The sequence below is a fragment of the Schistocerca gregaria genome, chromosome 3 (genome assembly GCF_023897955.1).
Source record: "Schistocerca gregaria isolate iqSchGreg1 chromosome 3, iqSchGreg1.2, whole genome shotgun sequence".
In the NCBI taxonomy this organism is placed as follows: Eukaryota; Metazoa; Arthropoda; class Insecta; order Orthoptera; family Acrididae; genus Schistocerca; species Schistocerca gregaria.
This window is the reverse complement of record NC_064922.1, coordinates 270,616,959-270,642,616: the sequence shown is the minus strand read 5'-3', so window position 1 is coordinate 270,642,616 and position 25,658 is coordinate 270,616,959. Positions and strand designations below refer to the sequence as shown.

Sequence of the window (25,658 nt, the reverse complement as noted above, 5' to 3'; positions counted from 1 at the left end):
ACTATCATTATAGTAAATCAAATTAAGTAAAGATTATTTTAAATAATAAATTTCTAGAATTTTGAACAGAATTAAAGGATTTAAGAGCACATTGGCCCTTTTTAACATCTTGAACTCTCTTAAATTATTTGACATCGGCTCTTTGGACATCAGGGTCAGGTAATTTTAAGATATACATTTTCTTGTACTCATTAAATAAATCCCTTTATTCATTCCTCAAGAATTTAGTAACTGATAGCAATTGTTACATGTTCCAAAAATCACATTTTATCACGGTAAATCATGAAAACACTGTTTGGTCTTGTAATCAGGGGGGAAACTGTTTTGTGCAGAAAATTAATAAATTCTGTCACTCATTTGCCGCTACACCTTCACTGTAAGGATAAAATGTGGCGTCATTCTTGGACATTTGGTGAATGTTAAAACTGTAAAACCATAATTGACACTTTTAATAAACGTCATTGAAGTTGATACTTGGAAAGGTTGGTTTTTTCTTTTTTTATGTGGTTCATGCATGCTTCATTTTCCTCTATCTTCTGACTTCCTCGTCTTGCTTTTCGCTTTCTTGAATAAAATGTAACAGCCCTTAGCTAATGCATCTGGTTTTCCGTGCTCATTGATTTAATTTGATTTGTAATTTCTAACTTTTCTTTTTCAGAGATATTTTGCGAAATCTTTGCATTCAGACCTTTTAATTCTTCTGGAGCTTTGTCACATGTTGAGCAGGAATCAGTACCAGGTACCGCAATGATAAGTTGAATTTGCTGTTAATTGTTTTCCACTGTGTCCCATATGCAACATGACGTTCAGGCTATTTTCCTTTATACATAGCATTTTTAATATAATTATTCTGCACTGCAAGGTAAACCCTGTCTGTCTTCCCTTGTCGTAGTGGCTCTTTCTCCCCTTGAATACATCTATGTGGTTTTTGACGGCTGCCGCCTTTTCTTTGGATAGTTTCCAAGGCCGGTTAACATGCCTGCCTCTTTTGTCTTGGAGGGATATTCCGGCATCCTTGGTGGTCGACTATATATCCTGCACTCTGTGCTTTGTTATTTCATGTAAAACAATGAAGGTCTTTCGCCAAATAGGAATTTCATTCATCGTATCATTTCGTTTGATTCTTACAATATGTCAGAAAAAGCAATTTCTGGCATTGGAATCGTGATTCCTAGGCTTTCTATGAGCAATTAATGTCACAGAAATTAAGCTGGTTAAATAGAAATAATGATTATTTCACTTATCTAACAAATTAAAATTCTTCATAAGCTGTTTTTTTTTTTTCGTGGGGACTGATTTATTTTAAACACTGAAACAGTGAGCATTTGGAGTCACTGCCTAACTCTTGAAACGTCGCCCTAAGGTCACTAAAGACATTACTCATTCTGGCATAACTTTTTCTCTTTTAACTGATTAATTATCATAGATTAGATTAATACATGTTCCATAGATCATCAATACGACACTTCGTAATGATGTGGAACGTATCAGATTAATAAAAGATGTCTGTACAAGATATTACATTACACAAAATATTACATGACACTAATGTTTAAGGTGTTGTTTTTTTTCGGTAATTTATATCTAAAAATTCAGCCAGTGAGTAGAAGGAGTTGTCATCTACAAATTCTTTTAATTTATTTTTTAATGTTAGTTGGCTATCTGTCAGACTTTTGATGCTGTTTGGTAGGTGACCAAAGACTTTTGTGGCAGCATAATTTACCCCTTTCTGTGCCAAACTTAGATTTAACCCTGCATAATGAAGATCACCCTTTCTCCTGGTGTTATAGCTATGCACACTGCTATTACTTTTGAATGGGATGGATTATTAACAACAAATTTCATAAGTGAATATATATATATATATATATATATATATATATATATATATATACTGTGAGGTTACTGTGAGGATCCCTAGATCCTTAAATAGATGTCTGCAGGATGAACCTGGGTGGGCTCCAGCAATTATTCTGATTACACGTTTTTGAGCAATGAATACTTTTCTACTCAACGATGAATTACCCCAGAATATGATACCATACGAAAGCAGTGAATGAAAGTAGGCATAGTAATCTCATTTACTGAGATTCTTATCACCAAAATTTGCAATAACCCTAATAGCATACATAGCTGAACTCAAACGTTTTAGCAGACCATCAATTTGTTGCTTCCAGTTTAACCTCTCATCAATGGACACACCTAAAAATTTTGAAAATTCTACCTTAGCTACAGACTTCTGTTCAAAGTCTATATTTAGTACTGGAGTTGTGCCATTTACTGTACAGAACTGTATATACTGTGTTTTATAAAAATTTAAAGAGAGTCCGTTTGCTGAGAGCCACTTAATAATTTTGTGAAAAACATCATTTACAATTACATCACTTAGTTCTTGGTTTTTGGATGTTATTACTATACTTGTATCATCAGCAAAAAGAAATAACATTGCATCTTCATCTGTGGAATGGTAAGTCATTAACGTATATCAAGAACAGTAAAGGACCTAAGACCGAACCCTGTGGGACCCCGTACTTGATAGCCCCCCAGTTTGAGGAATCAACTGTTGTTTTAACATTACATGAACCACTTATTTCAACTTTCTGCATTCTTCCAGTTAAGTATGAATTAAACAATTTGTGCTCTGCCCCACTCAAACCATAATGATTTAGCTTATCTAAAAGAATTCCATGATTTACACAATCAAAGGCCTTTGAGAGATCACAGAAAATAGCAATGGGTGATGTCCGTTTATTCAGAGCATTTAATATTTGATCAGTGAAAGCGTATATAGCATTTTCTGTTAAAAAGCCTTTCTGAAAACCAAACTGACATTTTGTTGGTACTTTATTTTTACAAATATAGGAGGCTACTCTTGAATACATTACTTTCTCAAAAATTTTTGATAGAGCTGTCAGAAGAGAGACTGGGCGGTAGTTGTTGACATCCGACGTATTCCTCTTTTTATGCAATGGTTTTACAATGGCATATTTCAGTCTATCGGGGAAAACACCCTGCTCCAAAGAGCTGTTACATACGTGGCTGAGAATCCTACTTATCTGTGGGGAACAAGCCTTGAGTACCTTGCTGGAAATGCCATTAATTCCGTAAGAGCTTTTACTTTTCAGTGAGTTTATTATTTTACTGATTTCAGAGGGAGAGATTGGTGGAATTACAGTTGTTTCAAACTGCACAGGTATGGCCCTTCTATTAGTAGCCTTTCCTCTTCTAGTGAAGATCTAGATCCTATTTTCTCCACAACATTTAAAAAATGATTATTGAAAATATTTTCAATTACTGATTGTTTGTTAGTACACTTGTCATTCAGTTTTATGGCACTAAAGTCTTCCTGTGCTCTTGGTTGCCCTGTTTCTCACCGTCTTTTGATGATCCACACATTTTGAAAATCCTAAGAGGTCCACACTAGTATCACACATCAGATTAAATACTTTTACTACAAGGAAACAACACAGAGTAATAAACTCAATGGATCACGTTTGTAGCCGCACCCCAACTGACCTAACAAGTAGAACGCGAACAGTGGAAGCAAATCTTGGACTTGCCCCATTCTTCCCGTGAGAAGACTAGAAGACTGACTTACAGCGTTATTTCCGTTACCACGGAAAGTGAAATCCGTTGTATCTTGGTGACTGGCCACGTTATTTTATCCATTTTAACTGTATTGTAGTACCCGCGACTATCCGTCAAAATGTGCAATAAACTCATATCCTAGTCAAACGAACTTTCCCGTTTTTATCCGTGGGGTTTTCATATGCCACGAAAATAGATAAATAAATCGATTAGAAAATTCAGAAGTGAAGTTTTGTAAAAGAAAAAGAAAAAAAGATAGTATAGAAGCTGAATTAGCCTCTTTTTATAAGTTTATTTCCCGTTTCTCTAGTTAGAGGAGTATGAAACTGAAGAATTTTTTACGGTTTATTTTTACTGATATCTAATAGGACATCTTCAATGGATCTTTTAGTTTTTTGTAAGTCAGATTTTTAATTTTCCTTATCAACTTAAAGTTATTGATATACGATTAAATATATATTTAGCAAATATTTTGTAGCTTTACTTCCTAGCTCATTGGATTTAATAACATTAAAATAACAACCTATGGGCAATAATGAAGAAAAGAGGAATTCCTAAATATGTCTCAAAAAGCTTATATATGAACATCAGAATTGGAACTGGCGTGGATAAACAGATAATACCTGAAATACAAACACATCAAGGAGTAAAACAAGGATGTAGGTTCTCACCAACATTATTCTATATATATAATCAAGGAATGGAATGGAAAAGAGAGAGAATACCATATACCATCAATCATAAATGTTGGTTGGATTAAAAAGTTATCATACAGGACAGTTAAGATAAATTACAAATGGCATTACATAAACTAAACGAGATAAGTGCTAGCTACAATCTGACTATTTCTATAATTGAAACTAAAACGATGGCCTTTTCAGGTATTCACCCAGCACGAACAGAAACAGCCCTGTAATAAACCGATAGAACAGGAAGGCCATTTCAAGTACTTAGAACGTGACATGCTGTATGATTAGGGTATGGATAAACAGAAAAAAAGTATTTACCGGCGTATATGTAGCACAAAAAAAATAACGTAAGGGTAAAAAACGGCAGTAGGCAAATCTGAAATTTTATAGTCTTGGCAATTCCTATTTTTTGTATATGGAGCAGAAATTTGGACGCTGAAAAATAAAGGTTTACGGCAAGCATCAGAAATGAAATATGTAAGACCTATGAAAGGTTAAGCTACGGAAGACAAAATTAGAAACGAAGTAATAAGGAAAGAATTAGGAAACCAACCAATAACCCAAAACGTAATCGAATACAAAGAAAAATGTAGAGGATATGTACTTCGTATCTCACCCCAAAGACTTCCTAAACTACCAATGGATTAAAACCATGTGCAACGGAAGTGTGGGAAGACAGAAGATGAGATGGTGAGACCGGAACATCCCCTAGTCCCCTGGAGTGGCAGAAGAAGAAGAAAAATAAATGTACTTTGCAAACACTAATGAAATAACGTTAGGTGTGAAAGTAATCGTATCTTCAAAAACATATTAAGTAAATAACTGTCAAACGTCTAAGATAGAACATTCGTTTCAAAACGGAATCCTTCCATTAATCTGTAACGTCCATCTGGCTACGCCATAACTTTCCTAACTACAGAGACAGTGTATGTCACCGTGCAGCAAGTAAATCTGTGCTGTTTTCTGCGCAACCAGTTACCGCTGGCGCCCCCACGTGCAGATAGAGATTACGTAACTTGCGAGACGGAGGCTGTTGTATGGCATTGCCCTAACCGGCCGCCACGAGCCAGTGGCTTTGCGTCACGGCCAAGGTAACCAGCGGAAAGGCAACAGATGCGTCGCTAGCACAGAGCCCAAGCGGAACTGCTCAAGGGCATGGCAGAGGAAACTCTGACGCACCATTGAAATGGAAGGAAGAAACTGGAAACGCTGTTCCTTACATGTGGTACTGGTTTTTGACACTTAATAGATCTGCTTCCACGTGGAAGTTCTTCATAATGAGAAACATAGGCGGTGTTGGACAATTTTTAACTGCTTAAGAAAAAAGAAGAAAATTTAAAAATGCAGTAAACGAAGCAGGCAGAAAGGAATACAAACGTCTCAAAAAATGAGATCGACAGGAAGTGCAAAATGGCTAAGCAGGGATGGCTAGAGGACAAATGTAAGGATGTAGAGGCTTATCTCACTAGGGGTAAGATAGATACTGCCTAGAGGAAAAAGGAGAGACCTTTGGAGATAAGAGAACCACTTGTATGAACATCAAGAGCTGAGATGGAAACCCAATTCTAAGCAAAGAAGGGAAAGCAGAGAGGTGGAAGGAGTATATAGAGGGTCTATATAAGGGCGATGTACTTGAGGACAATATTATGGAAATGGAAGAGGATGAAGATGAAGATGAGATGGGAGATACGATACTGTGTAAAGAGTTTGACAGAGCATTGAAAGACCTGAGTCGAATCAAGTCCCCCGGAGCGGACAACATTACATTAGAACTACTGACGGCCTTGGGAGAGCCAGTCCTGACAAAATTCTACCATCTGGTGAGCAAGATGTATGAAACAGACGAAATACCCTCAGATTTCAAGAAGAACGTAATAATTCCAATCCCAAAGAAAGCAGGTGTTGACAGATGTGAAAATTACCGAACAATCAGTTTAATAAGCCATAGCTGCAAAATACTAACGCGAATTCTTTACAGACGAATGGAAAAACTAGTAGAAGCCGACCTCGGGGAAGATCAGTTTGGATTCCGTAGAAATACTGGAACACGTGAGGCAATACTGACCTTACGACTTATCTTAGAAGAAAGATTAAGCAAAGGCAAACCTATGTTTCTAGCATTTGTAGACTTAGTGAAAGCTTTTGACAATGTTGCCTGGAATACTCTCTTTCAAATTCTAAAGGTGGCAGGGGTAAAATACAGGGAGCGAAGACTATTTACAATATGTACAGAAACCAGATGGCAGTTATAAGAGTCGAGGGACATGAAAGGGAAGCAGTGGTTGGGAAGGGAGTAAGACAGGGTTGTAGCCTCTCCCCGATGTTATTCAATCTGTATATTGAGCAAGCTGGAAAGGAAACAAAAGAAAAATTCGGAGTAGGTATTAAAATCCATGGAGAAGAAATAAAAACTTTGAGGTTCGCCGATGACATAGTAATTCTGTCAGAGACAGCAAAGGACTTGGAAGAGCAGTTGAATGGAATGGACAGTGTCTTGTTGATGTTCATCTTATATAAGATGAACATGAACAAAAGCAAAACGAGGATAATGGAATGCAGTTGAATTAAGTCGGGTGATGCTGAGGGAATTAGATTAGGAAATGAGACACTTAAAGTAGTAAAGGAGTTTTGCTATTTGGGGAGCAAAATAACTGATGATGGTCGAAGTAGAGAGGATATAAAATGTAGACTGACAATGGCAAGGAAAGCATTTCTGAAGAAGAGAAATTTGTTAACATCGAGCATAGGTTTAAGCGTCAGGAAGTCTTTTCTGAAAGTATTTGCATGGAGTGTAGTCATGTATGGAAGTGAAACATGGACGATAAATAGTTTGGACAAGAAGAGAATAGAAGCTTTCAAAGTGTGGTGCTACAGAAGAATGCTGGAGGTTAGATGGGTAGATGACATAACTAATGAGGAAGTATTGAATAGGATTGGGGAGAAGAGAAGTTTGTGGCACAACTTGACTAGAAGAAGGGATCGGTTGGTAGGACATGTTCTGAGGCATCAAGTTATCATGAGTTTAGTATTGGAGGGCAGCGTGGAGGGTAAAAATCGTAGAGGGAGACCAAGAGATGAATACACCAAGCAGATTCAGAAGGATGTAGGTTGCAGTAGGTACTGGGAGATGAAGAAGCTTGCACAGGTAAGGGTGACATGGAGAGCTGCAACAAACCAGTCTCAGGACTGAAGACAACAACAACAACAACAACAAGAAACTCCATCGTAGGGTTACATAGCTGTCCCTATTCTTTATTTTAACAAATGATTTCTATCAGTTTTAAGATCGTCTTCTTGTTAAATTGGGTCTATCGTAATTAATGTTAAAAACTGTCCGCCTCTCATGCAAGTATGCCCGGGTTCGATTCCCGGCCGGGTTGGATATTTTCTCGTCTCGGGGACTGGGTACTGTGTTGTCCTCATCATCATTTCGTCTTCGTCATCGGCGCGCAAGTCGCCCAATGTGGCGTCGAATGAAATAAGACATGCACTTGGCGGCCGAACTTCTCCGAATAGGGGTCTCTCGGGAAACGATTCATACGCCCATTTCCATTTCCAATATTAAAAACTAAAAGGAGTAAAAGTACAGTATAAGGAAATACAAGGCAAAATGTTCCAGTTACCAGGCTGCTTGCGAGATAATTGCACATGTGTGGTTGAGCCGTGGTAAAAAATTGCTGTTTTCAAGAGCGCGCCGCAGCGCGTTTTGTGAGGCAGTCGCCCTCCGCATCTGACGGTGGCGCCGCTGTGGTAATCGCTGCTTTGGTGTCTGCTCCTGGTGGGAAAGCGGAAAGGTTGCCTGTCCACGTGCATTTAAGGGGCGCTATCAGCTCAGCAGGGGGACAGTCGGAGTAAGGCTAAAGTCAGTCTCGCGCCACCAGTTGCTGGTCTGTCTCTCGTTTGCATTTGTGCGGCAGTTAGTGTCTGTCTGTCGTTGGAGTGCTACTATGTCTGTCGATTTGATCAGACCTTAAAGCCAGAAAATGAGTCCTGCCACTCCGCTAGTAACAGAACTCAGCTGCTAGTGGTCGCACGGTCGGGGCTGAGTTCCTGTATTTGAGACAGTGCGTTAGGCCGCCAGTCTGCTCGAGATGCTCGGACAACGGTCATTGGTGGTTGGATGGTCGCGCACTGAGATGACTAGTCCGCCTTCAGCGTCGGCGCATGTGAGGTCCCTACGTGAGTCCAGTGGGCCGCCGCGTATAGAAAGGGGTAGTGGCTTCGCGGTTTACAAGAGAGCCACAGGAACGAAACTACGACATCGGGCTGGCCGGGGCGAACTGCGACGCCGTGCGACCGGAGATCGGCGCGCCTCCTGCGTCCGTTGAAGCGGCTGGCAGCGGACGGTTCGGGAGAGCGTCGGGGTGCTGCGCCAGGTCTTCGCCAGAAATCGCAGCTTATTGGAAGTTAAGTGACTGGAGATATGTTGTTTCATTTGCTTGTTAAATCCTACTTGTTTTCTTGGTGAGGTCACCAGCCGATTTGTTTTGGGGTCGTCCCACCATTCCTCTCCGTCTGCCCACTCGCGGGAAGATGGCTATTGTGAATTGGGTGGTCCGTTTTTTCCCTTGTGGAATTGGGGAGGGTTAGAGCAATCTGCGGTTCGGGTTGTTTAGTACCCCCCCCCCCCCCCTCCCCAATCTCTCTGTCAATCTGCCGTACGTTAATAGCTGCCTCTTTCATGTTTGTCGGATTCGGTGTTGACGAATTTATTGCTTAAAGGCCGAATTCTTGAAATATGTTTCTATCTTGCTTATCATCTTGTGAGGTGGTATATGTGTAATGTAGAGCATGTTGTACATTTTATGTAAGTCTGCATTTTATGGGTTTTATTTAAAAAGTCATTTTAGGTTAATAAGCTTGCCACCCTTCCGCCGTAAGAGTCCTTAAAAATTGCACTTTCGTTGGCAAATAATTTGAGGGTTATACCATTTACATTCCTCTTACAGGGTGCATAGTTTACATGTTTGCGTGAGATGTTAAAAATTTTTTGTTTAAAGTAATTCGGTGTGTTGCAGATTTGCACCAGTGTATTCTTTCAGAGAGTGTTGTGAGCCGTCGTGACTACGACCGTGTTGAAAGGGAGCAGGCAAGCTTCTCAGCCCGAAGGCTCCTACTGTTAATATTGTTTTTTGCCTCTAAATAAAACAGTAACTTGATATTTCGAGGGTGCTTTTCTGCTTATAATTTGAAATCTGTTTTTAAAAAGGTTTTGTGAATAAATTCACATCTGTTAAAAGTAATTTTCCATCAGTTACTTCCTGGCAACTACTTCCACGCTCACCTAGTGTGATTAAATGTGTCAATGTGTTTGATGAATCGCCAGTAAATAAAGTAAATTCTTTAAGAAAAAAAAATTGAAAGTAAATTCACGGTGCAGTGGTTGTGAGTTGCCACTTACTTCCGTGTGATATATTGCACTAGTTAATACATTCAAGGACAAGAAAAAGATGCACCACGAAAGAATTATCCGAATGAGACGGAAATTGGTAGTTGGGATGTACATGTACACACAAGCAAATGACTAAACTTTCAAAAAATTCAATGTACTCAGGCCCTTATGTAAGCAGTTATTCGGCTTAGAACTGACTGATAGTTGTTAGATGTCCTCCTGGGGGATAGCGCACCAAATTTTGTACAATTGGCGCGTTAGATCGACAAAATCCCGAGCTAATTGGAGGACCCTGCCTATAACGCTCCTAACTTTCTCAGTTGTAGAGAGAATCGGTGACCTTGCTGGCCCAGGATAGCTTGCCACGAAGGGCAACAAGACGGGGCGTAGAATATCGTCGACTTACTACTGTGCTGTATGGACGCTGAGGCTGACAAATGGATCCTGCAAGGAAAAGAAATTGTACTCCAGACCATCACTCCTGGTTGTTGGGGGGACATTCAGGTTGGCATCCCACCGCTGTTCGAGTCTTCTCCAGATTCGTCTCCGCTGTTGCCCATTCGCGCACGCCGAGATGTTCTACTGCTCGTCCACGTACTTATGAAACTCTACCTTGGCCATCAACGCTGCCAGATCTCTGCTCAATTGAGAACGTTTGGAGCATTTTTGACGATCTAAAGCGCCAATTGGACAGAATTTGCCATGATATCCTTCAGGACGACATCCAACAACTCTGTCAATGCCAGGCCGAATAATTGATTGCTTAAGGGCCACAGGTGGACCAATCCGTCGTTGACTTTCTCAGTTTGTAAAGCTCTTTCTCTTGAACAAATCGTCCGACTTTCCTGAAACTATACATGCTCATCACGTCTATGAAGTTTCGTCTAATTCGGATAATTCCTCCGTGGTGAGTCGTTTTTTTTTGTCTTGGAGAGTACAAACGTATTTGAAATGTCAGCTTTACTATTAAGTCTTGATATGTTGTTGTAGTTGTGGTCTTCAGTCCAGAGACTGGTTTGATGCAGCTCTCCATGCTACTCTAGCCTGTGCAAGCTTCTTCATCTCCCAGTACCTACTGCAACTGACATCCTTCTGAATCTACTTAATGTATTCATCTCTTGGTCTCCCTCTACGATTTTTACCCTCCACGCTGCCCTCCAATACTAAATTGGTGTTCCCTTGATGTCTCGGAACATGTCCTACCAACCGATCCCTTCTTTAGTCAAGATGTGCCACAACTTTCTCTTCTCCCCAATTCTATTCAATACTTCCTCATTAGTTATGTGATCTACCCATCTAATCTTCAGCATTCTTCTGTAGCACCACGTTTCGAAAGCTTCTATTCTCTTCTTGTCCAAACTATTCATCGTCCATGTTTCACTTCCATACATGGCTACACTCCACACAAATACGACTTCCATACAACTAAATCTATACTCGACGTTAACAAATTTCTCTTCCTCAGAAACGCTTTCGTTGCCATTGCCAGTCTACATTTAATATCCTCCCTACTTAGACTATCATTAGTTATTTTGCATCCTCAAATAGCAAAACTCATTTTCTACTTTATGTGTCTCATTTTCTAGCCTAATCTGATTCCCTCAGCACCTTCCGAATTAATTCGACTACATTACATTATCCTCGTTTTGCTTTTCTTGAAGTTCATCTTATATCCTCTTTTCAAGACACTGTGCATTCCGTTCAGCTGCTCTTCCAGGTCCTTTTCTGTCTCTAACGGAATTATTTATTTATTTTATTTATTTATGCATTTATTTTACCTGGCAAGATTAGGGCCTTCAGGCCCTCTCTTACACCTAACCAGGCATACTCAGATTGAACGAGTTACAGTTACTAAATAACATTAAGAACATTTAACGTATTATGCAGTATTGATGTCAAACGAAAAAAATTTGAGATTATAATAGTAGTACAATTATAGTCATAACAATAAAAATAATTATAACAATCAACGATAATAATGATAATAATAATGATAATAGTAATAATAATAATAATAATAATAGTGACTAAGTATATGAAAGTAAACATACATTTCTTTTGTGAATGCCAGTTAGTTGGGAATTTTCTCGTTATATTCTTGCAGCTTGTGAGTTATTCTCATCGAGCAGAGACATAAGACGATAGAATGGGGTGAAAGAGATATATAAGAGGTAGATAGGTTTGAGGAAGAGAAAAAGAATGGTAAAATTCGAAGCTGTGATGGAGAGAAGAAAGAAAGAGATGTTAGGGGCACAACAATGGTGGCTATACCGTCCCTAATATGTAAGTTTTGAGTTCCCTCTTGAATGTTGAGTAGTTCTGGATAAGACGCAGATCACAGGGGAGTGCGTTCCATAGTCGTATGGCTGAGATGGAGAATGACACGGAGAAAGATTTTGTGTTATGTAAAGGTACAGCCAAGATGATAGACGTATCCGATCTGGTATTACGATTGTGGAATGATGATAGATGTTTAATGTGAGAAGATAAGTATTGAGGGCACCAGTGGCTAAGAAATCGATGAAGTAAGCACATCGTGTGGAGATCGCGTGCCTTATGTGGGCGTATCCAACCTAGCTGGGAGTATGAAGGACTGATATGATCATACAACCGAATATTGCACACGTATCTGACGCAAGCATTCATCACTAGCTCGAGGCATCTAGAATTTTCACTATTCGTGCCGTGTTGAACTACATCGCAGTAGTAAAGATTAGGCAAGACTAGTGTTTGGACTAATTTTTGTTTAACATGGGTTGGAAATATTTTTCTAAATTTTTGAATTGCATGTAGGGAGGAGAGCGATTTCCGGCAAGCTGTGACTGTTTGTTCTTCCCAGTTTAGGTGTTCATCCAAGATTATTCCAAGGTCTTTTACTGTTTTTTGGTATGGTAGTTGGGTACCATTGAGGAGTATTTTAGGGACCGTTTCGCGAAAGTACCGGCTGATTAACTTTGGATGAGATATAAGTGTGACCTGGGATTTCTTGGGGTTTAGTTTCAGACCTAGGTTCTGTGCCCATCGAGAAACAGAGCAAAGATCTGCGTTCATACTCGCTACTGCGCCAGCAATGTTTTTGGGGCTTGCACTTATGTACAGTTGGATGTCGTCAGCATATAGATGGTAGCTGCAGGAGTGAATCACTGAAGAAATATCATTAATATACAGTGAGAAGAGTAGTGGACCAAGGACGGAGCCTTGGGGAACTCCAGAGTGCACGCTTTTCCATGATGACTTTTCCGACCCACAAACGACTTGTTGACTTCTGTTTTTGAGGTAGCTGTCGAACCAGTGTATTGCGCTGATTGAGAAATTCAGCTGTTTCATTTTAATTAGTAATATATCGAAGTCAACTGTGTCAAAAGCCTTGCTAAAGTCAAGCAGTGTTAGGATAGTAGCTTCACGTCTGTCCATAGCATGTTTAATGTCGTCAGTTACTTTGATTAATGCAGTTGCTGTACTATGGTGCTTTCGAAAGCCTGACTGATATTCGTCATGGATGTTATGAGTTTTGAGGTAATCCGTCAGCTGTTCATGGACGATGTATTCTAGGGCTTTAGATATTGCAGGTAGTATGCTGATCGGCCTGTAGTCACCTGGCGACTTAGGGTTGTCAGTCTTGGGTATAGGCTGGATTAAACTTTGCTTCCACTCAGTAGGGTATATACTACTGACAAGAGACAGGTTGAAGATGTCTGTGATAACTGGAATAATAGTGGCTATGACGTTTTTAATCATGCCAATGCTCACTCCATCATTTCCTACTGCCTCGGAAGAGATTCTCATAATTGCCTTGTGTACTGTGCCGGTAGTGACATGTTTTAGGAAAAACTTGTCTCTCAAGAGATTGATATCTTGGGGCTGGTAATTTGTCGCTGCGTGGCAGATTACAGCTGTTGAGAAGAAATCGTTTAATTCTTCTGCAGACGCTTGATAAACAGCGTCATATCTTCGCTTCCCTATACCGAAACTGCGCAGCTTTTTCCACAGTGCAGCAGGTTTTGATACGCCGCATACGACAGAGCGGGCATGTCTGATTTTGGCATTTCTCACGCTTTGCTTCGTTCTGTTTCGGAGTTTCCTATAAGCTTCGTATGCCTCGGGAGTTGGGTTACGCTTGAAGGCCCTGTGTGCAGCATCACGTTTATTCATTAACTGGCGTAATGCAGTGGTGAGCCATGGAGCAGGAGCTCTCTTTACCTTGACAGTGCGTTGAGGAGCATGTTTATCATACAGTGCAATAATTTTGCTATATAATTGCCGAATTTTTCCGTCTAAAGTCGGTTCATTGCTTATATCATGCCAAGGGATGTCTGAGCAATCCTTTTGAAGAGCGTCATGGTTAACATTTTTTAAGTTTCTGTAGGTTACCAGGTGAGATTTTTCTTTGGTAGTATGCACTGAGTAATTTAAGAATATCACGTCATGAGCAGAGAGTCCCGGAGCGGATGTCTGATTGGCGCGGATTATTTTATCTGGTCGCTTTGTTGCTATTATATCTATGAGTGTGTGGCTGTGTGACGTGTGGTGAGTTGGGTCCAGCGGCGTTAAACTCATATCATTGGAGTGGAACAGTCGCCTTAGTTTTTCGGCAGAGGGAGATTTTAACTGTAAGTCGATGTTTGTGTCGCCCATAATGATTATGTGTTCATACTGTGTCACGAGTGAGGACAGGGCAGACTGAAAGGAGGACATGGCACCGACGTTTGGAGGTTTATAGATTACTCCAATTAGCAGTTTCTGATTTGATGTATTTATTTCGAAAAACAAGAACTCTGCTTCTCCTTCGCCCTTTGCATCCGATGTGCATAGTACAGTAGGTGTCAGATCAGAGCGAACATAGGCACCCACACCACCCCCGCGTCGTGTTTCACGATCTGCCCTTAGGAGAGAGTAACCAGCGATTCGGATAGCGTCGGAAGAAATGTTTGGTTTCAACCAAGTTTCAGAGACGAGGATAATGTGGAACAGCGATTGGCAGAACAGGTCACAGAACTCGTCGAAGTGAGCCGTTAGCGACTGCGCGTTCGCGTGGGCCACAAAGAGCCCGCCGCCTGAACCGGTCCGTCCCATTGTGGCCGCCTGTAGGACCGAGCGCGCTCCGTTTACCTGCTGGCCGGAAGAGGGACAAAAGCTGGATTTCGCGGGGGAAGACATGTTTACAGGTGTCCAAGGTCGTGACTGACTCAAGCGTCTGTGAACTAAAAGTGAAAAACACGCTGGAAGTATCGGAGAAGGGAGCGAAGAGAAAGATGTAAAGTGGCAGTAGTGGTTACGAAAAAGATAATAGTAGTAGTAGTGGTAGTGGCGAAGATGAAAATAACAGATATAGAAAGGCGGTTGTAAGGAGATTCCTGTTAATGGAGAATTTTAATTCCCATTTAACTGACAATATGAGTATACATGAGCACTTATGATAGACAAATAAAGAAACAATATTTATGTGAAATAATTGACTGATTTTAAATAGAGTACTTATGGTACTTATAGAAATAACGGAGCTATATTTAAGCTAAAACATGAAAAGAAAGAATAAAAATTAACTTATATTAGACAGATTACAATATGAGACTTTGTGTCTCGCGAGATTTCGCTCACAATGTCATCGGCAACCCTCGAAGTTTTTATGTCTTCTCCATGGATTTTAATTCCTACTCCTAATTTTTTTTTGGTTTCCTTTACTGCTTGCTCAATATACAGACTGAATAACATCGGGTATTGGCTACAACCTTGTCTCACTCCCTTCCCAGCCACTGCTTCCCTTTCATGTCCCTCGACTCTTATAACTGCCATCTGGTTTCTGTACAAATTGTAAATAGCCTTTCACTCCCTGTATTTTACCCCTGCCACCTTCAGAATTTGAAAGAGAGTATTCCAGTTAACATTGTCAAAAGCTTCCTCTAAGTCTACAAATGCTAAAAACGTAGGTTTGGCTTTACTAATCTATCTTCTGTGAGTGTGGAACATGACTGATGGAGTACCGGCACAATTTGCTGCGTATGTAAGACGACGTAATATTCAGCAATACAGTCCTACATGGATCATTTGAACAGACCCTGTACCTTAGCTTCAAAGATCATCTTCGTCGATTTTCTGGATTTTTCTGTATAGCGTCGTCTGAAAAGCGAAATGTACAGTACTTCCTGCTGATCCGGTTGGAGAACTGGAGTAGCTGTCTTTTAATATTTACGAGACGATCAGGGTCTTTGAGAGGATCTGTTACTGTAGAGGCAAGTGGAACATTGAAGGCAAATACGAGGACAAGCGTGGAGCACCTTCCTCGGTTGTAAGTTTACACTAAACGTAAAATGTAATGTAATGAAGTAGTATTCTATTTCTTGTTGAAGTAGGTCATGGGTGAAATTTCAGCCCAATTACATAGTACATAGTCGAAAAGTTTACAGTTACATTTGTCCTAACTTTTTTTGTGACAGACTCTTCATGTCAGAGTAGGTCTTCGCAGCTAATATACTAAGCCAATATTTCACACTAATGCCAATTGTGGCTCATATCAGCACATTTGCTGCAATCACCTTGCAAATTATCCGAAATGTAAATAGTGATCAATTTGTTTTGGTAATGTGTACGAATAACGTACAAATTTGAAGTGAATGCTCTACACCGTTGCACTACCCAGTGCAAAGGCAAAGGGTAAGGCGCTTTAATCGACAAAATTTCCAACACTTGAAAACAACTTGTCGTCGCTTTAAATCTACATTTTTGGCTTTGCTAATCCGATCGACACACGTGTGGCGTGGTAAAATTTTAGCGCACGTTGCGGCGGTACACGCTTTCGTGACGCAACCCAAGTATATTTCCAGACCACGTAACCTATTTCCCATGTTCTCCGCTTCGGTGTGTTATGCAATGACCACATTTCCATGTCCCGTAAAACGCACGTTCGCCATTTGTTTTTTCCTTCCTGATATAGCTCACTGTCATGTATAGAGTGCAGCAGATACGTCTTTGCTAGTTGTAGATATGGTGGGTATACCCGAGGCAACATGCGCTTTCTGCAATTATCTGTCACCTTTCCCCGTAGCCACATCTCGGCAAATTGTGTAAAATCTGTTCTGTCAAAGTAGCGTCATATGTACTGAAGGAAGCGTAATGTGTCCGTTACTGTTAACGATGCATGGTTACTAAAACAAAAGAAAACAGAAACGCACCACGAAGGAATCATCAGAATGCGACGGAAATCCGTAGATGTGATGTACCTCTACAAACAATTGATAACAATTTCAGAAAAAATAATGATTTCAGCGAAAGAGCTTCACGAATTGAGCAAGTGATTACAGCTATGGTCCACCGCTTGCACTTATGCAAGCTATTATTAGGCTTGTCATCGATGGATATCACTGATCACTGGGGCTCATTTCGAAGCGGGATTCATCACCGAAAACAATTCTACATCTACATCGATACTCTGCAAATCACATTTAAGTGCTTGGCAGAGGGTTCATCGAACCACCTTCACCATTCTCTATTATTCCAATCTTGTATAGCGCGCGGAAAGAATGAACACCTATATTTTTCCGTACGAACTCTGATTTTCCTTGTTTTATCGTGGTGATCGCTCCGCCCTATGTAGGTCGGTGTCAACAAAACATTTTCGCATTCGGAGGAGAAGGTTGGTGACTGGAATTTCGGGAGAAGATTCCGTCGCAACGAGAAACGCCTTTCTTTTGATGATTTCCAGCCCAAATCCTGTTATCATTTTATGTGACACTCTCTCCCATATTTCGCGACAATACAAAACGTACTGCCTTTCTTTGAACTTTTTCGATATACTCCGTCAGTCCTACCTGGTAAGGATCCCACACCGCGCAGCAGTATTCTAAAAGAGGACGGACAAGCGTAGTGTAGGCTGCTTCCTTAGTAGGTCTGTTACATTTTCTAAATGCCCTGTCAATAAAACGCAGTGTTTGGTTAGCCTTCCCCACATTTTCTATGCGTTCCTTCCAATTTAAGTAGTTCGTAATTGTAATACCAAGGCATTTAGTTGAATTTACAGCTTTTAGATTAGACTGATTTATCGTGTAAGTTTAACGAGTTCCTTTTAGTACTGGACCTCACACTTTTCGTTATTTAGGGTCAACTGAGACTTTTCGCACCATTCAGATGTTCTACTCCAGTCAATAAGATTCCAGGCTGAAGATGTGTCTGGAGACACTCCGGACAGTGGTGGGATGTCAGCCTGACTGTCGCCCAACATACAGCCCGCCAACAGGAGTGATGGTCTGAGGTGGCATTTCATTTCATAGCACAACCGCATTGGTTGTCATATGCGGAACCTTTACAGCGCAGCGGTACGTCGACGATATTCTAAAAACGGTTCGAATGGCTCTGAGCACTATTGGACTCAACATCTGAGGTCATCAGTCCCCTAGACATACAACTACGTAAACCTAACTAACCTAAGGACATGACGCACAGCCATGCCCGAGGCAGGATTCGAACCTGCGACCGTAGCAACCGCGTGGTTCCGGACTGAAGAGCCTAGAGCCTCTTGGCCACAGCGGCCGGCTGACGATACCTTACTTCCCGTTTTGTTGCCTTTCGTGGCAAGCCGTCCTTGGCTTACATTTCGGCAAGATCTAGCCCACCCGCGCACGGAGAGTTTGTACTGCGTGTCTTCGTGCTTGTCAAACTCTAACTTAGCCAACAATGTAATCGGACATCTCCCCAGATGAGAACGTTTGGAGTATTTTGGGCTGGGCCCTGTAACCATCTCGAAATTTTGACGGTCTAAAGTGCCAAAAGGACAGAATTTGGCACGCAATCCTTCAGGAGGACGTACAACAACTCCATCAAACAATGTAAAACCGAATAATTGCTTGCATGATGGCCAGAGGTGGACCAATGTGTTGCTGACTTGCTCAATTTGTGAGGCTCTTTCTCTTGAATAAATCACCCAATTCTTCTCAAACTGTGGTAATTTGTTAGTCTGTACATTTGCAACACATCTACCGATATCCGCTCAATTCGAATAATTCTTTCGTGGGGCGTAGTTTTCTTTCTTAAAGTTTAGACAGGAATTTCACAAAGTAAGTTACATAATGTCATCCCACGCTAAACACACTACATAACAAGAGCGGCGTTTTGTCAGAAGAGAGTACTATTTTACGGAGGTCCTGCAGAGATAGATCTACTGCGGTACTGATAACAGACGGCAAGTGACAAGGCAACTGGAAACGCATTCCAAAAGACCTGAAATGCGGGGGCATTGTATTCTTGAAACTTCTTGGCAGATTAAAACTGTGTGACGGACCGAGACTCGAATTCGGGACCTTTGCCTTTCGTGGGCAAGTGCTCTACTAACTGAGCCACCCAAGCACGACTCACGCCACGTCCTCACGGTTTTACTTCTGCCAGTACCTCGTCTCCTACCTTCCAAACTTTACAGAAGCTCTCCTGCGAATCTTGCAGAACTAACACTCCTTAAAGAAAGGATACTGCGGAGGCATGGTAGAGCACTTGCCCGCGAAAGGCAAAGGTTCCGAGTTCGAGTCTCGGTCCGGCACACAGTTTTAATCTGCCAGGAAGTATATCTCTGCACACTCCGCTGCAGAGTGAAAATCTCATTCTACTTCTATTCTTGTGGGCAAAACTTGTAAATTGCAGTCACTCACCGTGAAATTCTGGGAGTGTATGGACCAAATGTAACGTCGCGTCATATCAAGGCTTCACAGATGTGGGTGGTGCTGATCAGGAATGAATTCCTTCGACATCGACTTCAGTGTTCACGCAATCGTGGAAGGACATCTGGGGGAAAAGAGATTTCCGTAGGATGAGGAAGTTCACACAGCTGTTCTTGAACAGCTCCGTAATGGAGAGGATTTCTACCGTTGAGGAATTGAACGACTGGTAGAACCACTCCGACCATCCTTTAGAGACTTTGTTGTAAAATGTCATGTATAGCTCGCGCAGGATACAGTGGCGGATGCGCAGTGACCAGTTCTCGTCCAATGCGTTGGGCGAGTTCATTCGTTCGTTAGGTAGGGGAGGCCGGCAGTGTTTGAAACCTTTCGGACGGTCGGCGATGATAGAATCGGGGCGCACGCCCTGCACTCTTTCTCAAATGATTTTACAGAAACTATTCGGTAAAAAAATTTTTTTGCTTTACTTACAGCTTTATACATCAGGTTAATGATGACATGCCAATAATTTTGTTAATTGTAGTAGTTACTATGATATCTACGTGAAACTAAGACACTGCGCGAAATTCGACAAAGTTTACAACGAAAAATATAGGTCGCTATGATTTTGCGTTTGGTGCATATTAGATAATATGTCGCAGCTTATGAAACTCAACTAACATATTGAATTTTTCGTTGGAATTGGGCGGAGGTATTTGTTACCAATCTCGAGAAATTTGATCTGACGTAGCACACTCAAATGCGATCGCGCCACGCCAGCGATAAAGCCAGAGTGAAATATCCAAAAGATTCCTCATATTTCGTAAACGGTTTGAGATATCGAAATGCGATTTTCGCAAATGATAGCATGTGAAGAGGAGAGTATTTTGCTATTTGGTTATCATGCAAAAGTTCATTATCTATTCATTATCCAGCCTGTTATTCCACTAACTACAATGAAATTTTTAAGGGCCATTGATAGCCATTGTGACTGCTACGGTCACAGGTGCGAATTCTGCCTCTGGCGTGGATGTGTGTGATGTCCTTAGGTTAGTTAGGTTTAGGTAGTTCTAAGTTCTAGGGGACTGATGACCTCAGATGTAAAGTCACATAGTGCTCAGAGCCATTTGAACCATTTGATAGCTGGTGAAACGAGAAATGCTGTGGTTTTTGGATCAACATAATTGAAGACATTGGATGTTCATTTTGTACTGAGAATATGCTTTTTCATAAGCCACTGACCTTACTTTTCCTCAGTTCCTCATCCACTTAATAAACCAGTTTTTCGGAAGTCTTTTGCACTTGCATCTGCACACCATGTTAGTGAGGTGAGACTGAAACGTCGCTGTGTTTTGCCAAAATAAACATATTTTAACATGACAAACAGAAAATGTGTATGTTTTACTCAAAATTCGCCACTGGTGACGCTTCTCTGAAAGTTATGAATCATTAACAACCTAAGCGAAAATAAACTGCCGTATTTTCGGGGAAATTCTTTTTATACACTTGATCTTTGTGAATGGCCCCCATGTAAGTGTTGGTGTGGAGAGCCCCCACTTCATATTTACAGAAAATGTGAGTGTAAGCTTCAGTTTAGAATGGCACTTCGCCTCCAGCGCTCAGCATTTCCCCTACAACGCCTGCCCACAGCCCCCACCACCACTGCTCTCCCCACGCCTGCCCCAAGGTTTGCACATCTACCAGCCACAGTATTCTGTGTGCATGATATTCGTGTCACTTCGAGGTATTAGTGCAGAATTCAATATACGTGACTTGGTCTGCCATAATAAAGTGTAACTTACTTTTTGAAGTTTCCTCGAATAAATGACCTGCCAGAGGAAATTTAGCTTTGAGGATGTTCTCAGATTATGCTCCTATATGTCATGAGGTCATGTTATTAGAAATGAATTAGAAAGTGTAGAGAAGGTAGAGAAGCAGGACTTGGTGCAAAGACTGATAGCTGACACTATGTAGATAGATCTAAACCTACGAACATAAATAAGAAAATCAATATGGTTTGTAGTTTGTCTCATAGGTAAGAATTATTTTTGTCGTCTTTTGAAATTGATTTTTAGGGTTCCGTGCTTCAATCCGTAAAAACGGAACCCTTAAAGAATCGGTTTGTGGTCCATCTCTCCGTCTGTCCGACTGTTGACAATATTTTTCTGAGGAGCCGGTAGACATCCTAATTTAAAATTTATGTCACATATTAAGGTCTATGCTCCCTTGGCAGTGTAAAACCTTTAAGCTTCTAGGTCAACTCAATCAAACGATACGACCATTTATGTCACGTAATTTGATGCTCGAAAACACTCTCGTCGGAACCTATATGGCGCTTCCTGTTGAACTGGAATCATTAAATTTTCCAAGAAGGTAGGTTTCAAAAGTGAAGGTAAAGGAAAAAAAAACAAAAAAATGTTAATTTGTAATTATATAACACGAAAAACTATTTATTTTAAATTTTCATTCATGTGTCTTTTTGTCAGTCCATCTGTTAATACAACATTTTCTCATGAACAGATTGGCCGTATCAAATTCATATTTCTCTCACATACTAAGATCTAAGGTCCCATGGTGATGTAAAAAATTTAAGCTTCTAAGTCAATGCAACCTAAAGATACGGTCTTTTAAGCCACATATTTTGATACTCGCAGACCTATTCTTCAAAGCATATAGGGTTCTTCCCGTTGACCTCGAAATATGAAATTCGGCAAGAAGCAAGGTATCACAGTACAGATATAAGAAAAACCCGAAAATTGCTAATTTGTAACTATACAACACGAACAAATACACTTTTTGTATTTTTTAAAATCCGTCTGGCTGTCTGTGCGTCAGTCAAGATCCCTTTTTGTCGTCAACAGTGCGGCTTATAAAATTCAAATTTGTCACTTAAGGACTATGGTTCCTTGGCGGTGTAAAAAGTTAAAGATTCTACATCAATGCAATCAAGAGATTCGGCCATATATGTCGCAAGCTCACTCATCGGAATCTATAGGGTGCTTTCCATTGACACGCAATCATGAAATATGGGAAGAAGCACGGTTTCAAGTAAAAGTAAAATAAAAATATCAGAAAACTCTTAAACTGTATTTGTATCACATAAAAATATCTTTTTGCCTTTAGATCATACATTGCCTTCATCATCCACCAGGAGAATAATAGATGAACATTATTGCATGAAAACAAAATTTAAGTTGTACTTGTAAGTAAATAAAAAATATTATCTGAAATCTGCTATATCTACGTATATATTGAATTTCCCTGTTCTGTTCTTTTTGTATGTTCGAGTTAGTCTGGGGAAGTACTGTAGGGATTTTGATACAGTCTTGGAACCTCCGGAGCCAATATCTTGCCAGTAACTATACCGAAAACAGGCAAAAACCCTTGAGATTCTCGAGTCCCGGGGAAGTACTGTAGGGATTTTGATACAGTCTTGGAACCTCCGGAGCCAATATCTTGCCAGTAACTATACCGAAAACAGGCAAAAACCCTTGAGATTCTCGAGTCCCAGGAAGGATGATCTATATATAAGATTCTCTGTATGTCCATCTTTTTAGAGATGGTTGTGGGACTCGGCTGTTCGATACAGAATGTCAAACACCTATAAGCCTTCTAGTTTTATTTGACTACCAGTTTCAGCGTTTTACCACGCTGTCTTCCTGCCAGTTTCGGCGTTTTACAACGGCTTCTTCCTACCTGTTGGTTCCTACACGTCGGTGAAGTGCCTGAAGATGGCGTAGTAAAACGATGAAACTGGTAGCATTAAGCTTCTTCACCGGTCGACAAAGAAACCTGTAAACCATGGATTTTATTCCAGGGCGCCACGCACGCACGTGGAGTGGCATTAGTGGCCGTCACGTCCTGCCCCATAGAGATATAGTACAGTTATAACCAGTCAGTTTAAAACCGAATCGCAAACTCAATCAGAAAGGGTAATTACGAGTCTAATGACCGCAATTAGAAGAGAATAAATAATAAAAACAGGCGATAAAATCGGAGACTTAAAGAGTAACATGGCAAAAAAAAAATCGTGAAACTTAAAACAAAGAACAGAGGGATGATGATGCTAATAAAATACATACGAAACAGACAGGTAAAACAATAGACAGACAATTAAAAAACCATTACGACAGTCTGGTTTCGTTCGTAAAAGACATAAAATTCACACCTAGCGACAGCATGGTTTCTGTTCGCAACACGAGAAAGACGAACAACACTGAACAGTCACTGGAACACTGTGCCCTCTCTTTCTCACACTGCTTTTACGGGCGTCGTGTCCAGTTAGAGTTCTCGATCGGCTGTAACAAATTTCTTCGTTATCACTGGTACTGTTCGAGCCCTGCATGGCTCGGCGTCCCACCATTTGATATTTTACATCCTGTTTTAACGTATTTCCTTCTCGCAACGTTGATTTAAATTACTGGCGTTAATGAGTTGCTGTTTTGCCTGCCCATCATCGGCGCTAGTAGCGCGTATTGATATATCCGCTCTGATTGGATGTTTGGTCGCCTGCTATGACATTCCGGTTGTCATCTGTCGAGGAGTCAGCCGGAACGTGCGAGGAGGAGAGTTCACGGCGGCAGTTCGGGTCGTGGCAGTCAGTTGCAACGCGTCTGGAGCGCAGCCCGGGCCAGCCAGTCGCCGGCTTGCAGCAGCAGTGAGCCCTGCGTGGAAATCGCCCGTCCGACCGTTGCCGCCACGCATCACTTAAGCCGGGCCTCACTTTTGGTGGATTGTTGGTCGGTCGGTTGGCCCGAAGACATCGTGCGGTGTTGTCGAAGCTGTCCCATCGGTACGAGCGTCGTCTCTCGCCGACCTAGAACGTGAAGGTTGATGGTTTTGAGCATTACGTTGTTGGTCCCGGCGTAGCTGTTGAAGAGGTTTTCCTGTGAGCAACAACGAATGAAGTGTTCGAGATAGCCGCCGTCAGGTGGAATTGATTAAATTATCCATAGTTAAGTGCACCAGCGGAATTTTCTGCCTTTTTGTTCTGGTTACCTGCCCTGGCCAGTGCCTTATCCTAACCTGTTGTTGCTGTAGTTTTGACAGCTCAGTTCACATACGCGTTTGTTTGGGGATAGTGATAGCTGTAATTTGTTTGTGTTTTTTTTTGGGGGGGGGGGGGGGGGCGGTCTTGAATTCTCGTGTACTCCGTCGTGGCAACCAAGCGGTTGGTCGGTCTGTCCGTGACTGTCCCTTGGTTGGGTCCGCACGAATTAAGTGTAGTTGGACTCACCACCTGTCTCTCCTAAGTGAACGAGGGCAGACCGATCCACTGGAGACTCCTGAGTGCCGTTCTCTTAATTATCCATTTGGATGTGTTAATGTTGTTGTAATTTAATTGTATTTTATATTTTTAATTTGCAAGGTTAGTTGTGAGCCTTCGGCTCTGGAAACATGTTCCCAGAGTTTCAAGTTCAAACATTATCGCCTTCTGCTCTTGAAAGATTATTGTGATTTCCTCTGAAAGATTTGACGAGTTATTGTGCGCCTTCCACCGTTGGGGTTGCAAAAAATAAATTTTTAAACTTAATGTATAGTTTTAGCGGTTGTTGCAGTATATATTTCCTTAATTTGCAGAATTTAACTTTGTGGCCTTCAGCCATCTTATTGCGTTTATCTCTTTCTGTGCACCTTGTAGGCCATCAGCCCTGTTAGCATCTTCCTTCTGCATCTGCCTTCGGTAATTATCATAGTATATTTGGAATTTTGAAGATTTAATCCGGCGGCCTTCAGCCGCTCCGCATGCCGATCTCATATATGTATACGATTTATGTTATTCGTAACTTTAACTGTGTGTCATGTCTTTTCAAAATCGAAGTCATTCTAAAGCATCTGTTTGGAGGCCCTCAGCCGCGAAGCAAATTTAATTATTTCAAAAGTGTATTTGTGAACTGAATGATAATAAATAACAGTTGTGGAATGAATCCGACCGCAACTCCCTTGGCCCATTCCACAGTCTTAATTACCTGTTAGCCCCGCGTGATTTAGCGGGCGTTTCACTCTTATTTGCATAAATTCCTTTGCCCTCGGAGAAGGGAACCACTGATAATCCGGAATTGTGTATTGGTAGTTTTCACACAATGTTAAGGCTACCTCCCATTTCTTTTGTTTTATATAGTCAGTATTCGGAAATTAATTGGATTTCTGTCTGCGTGTTAATTGTCTGTGACCTTCCAGCCCGTTCTTAGTTCTTCAGATACTTCCGGACTCAAACGCCTGGTGTAGGTTCCGGTTCCAATGTTGCCACGATCAAGGAATCAGGAAGATATTTACAGGAAAGCAAAAATTTGTGTGGAGATAGTGAGAAGTAGTGGTTAGAGCAGCAGATACGATTGTCGCCTCTATCAG

At 41.1% G+C, this 25,658-nt stretch overlaps 1 protein-coding gene across 1 annotated transcript in view; it reads left to right on the top strand.

Annotated features, from left to right (window-relative positions):
• The window catches only part of LOC126354904 (retinol dehydrogenase 14), a 103,400-nt gene that overhangs the window by 25,623 nt on the left and 52,119 nt on the right, over positions 1-25,658 (top strand). The gene's annotated exons all lie outside the window — the stretch shown is intronic.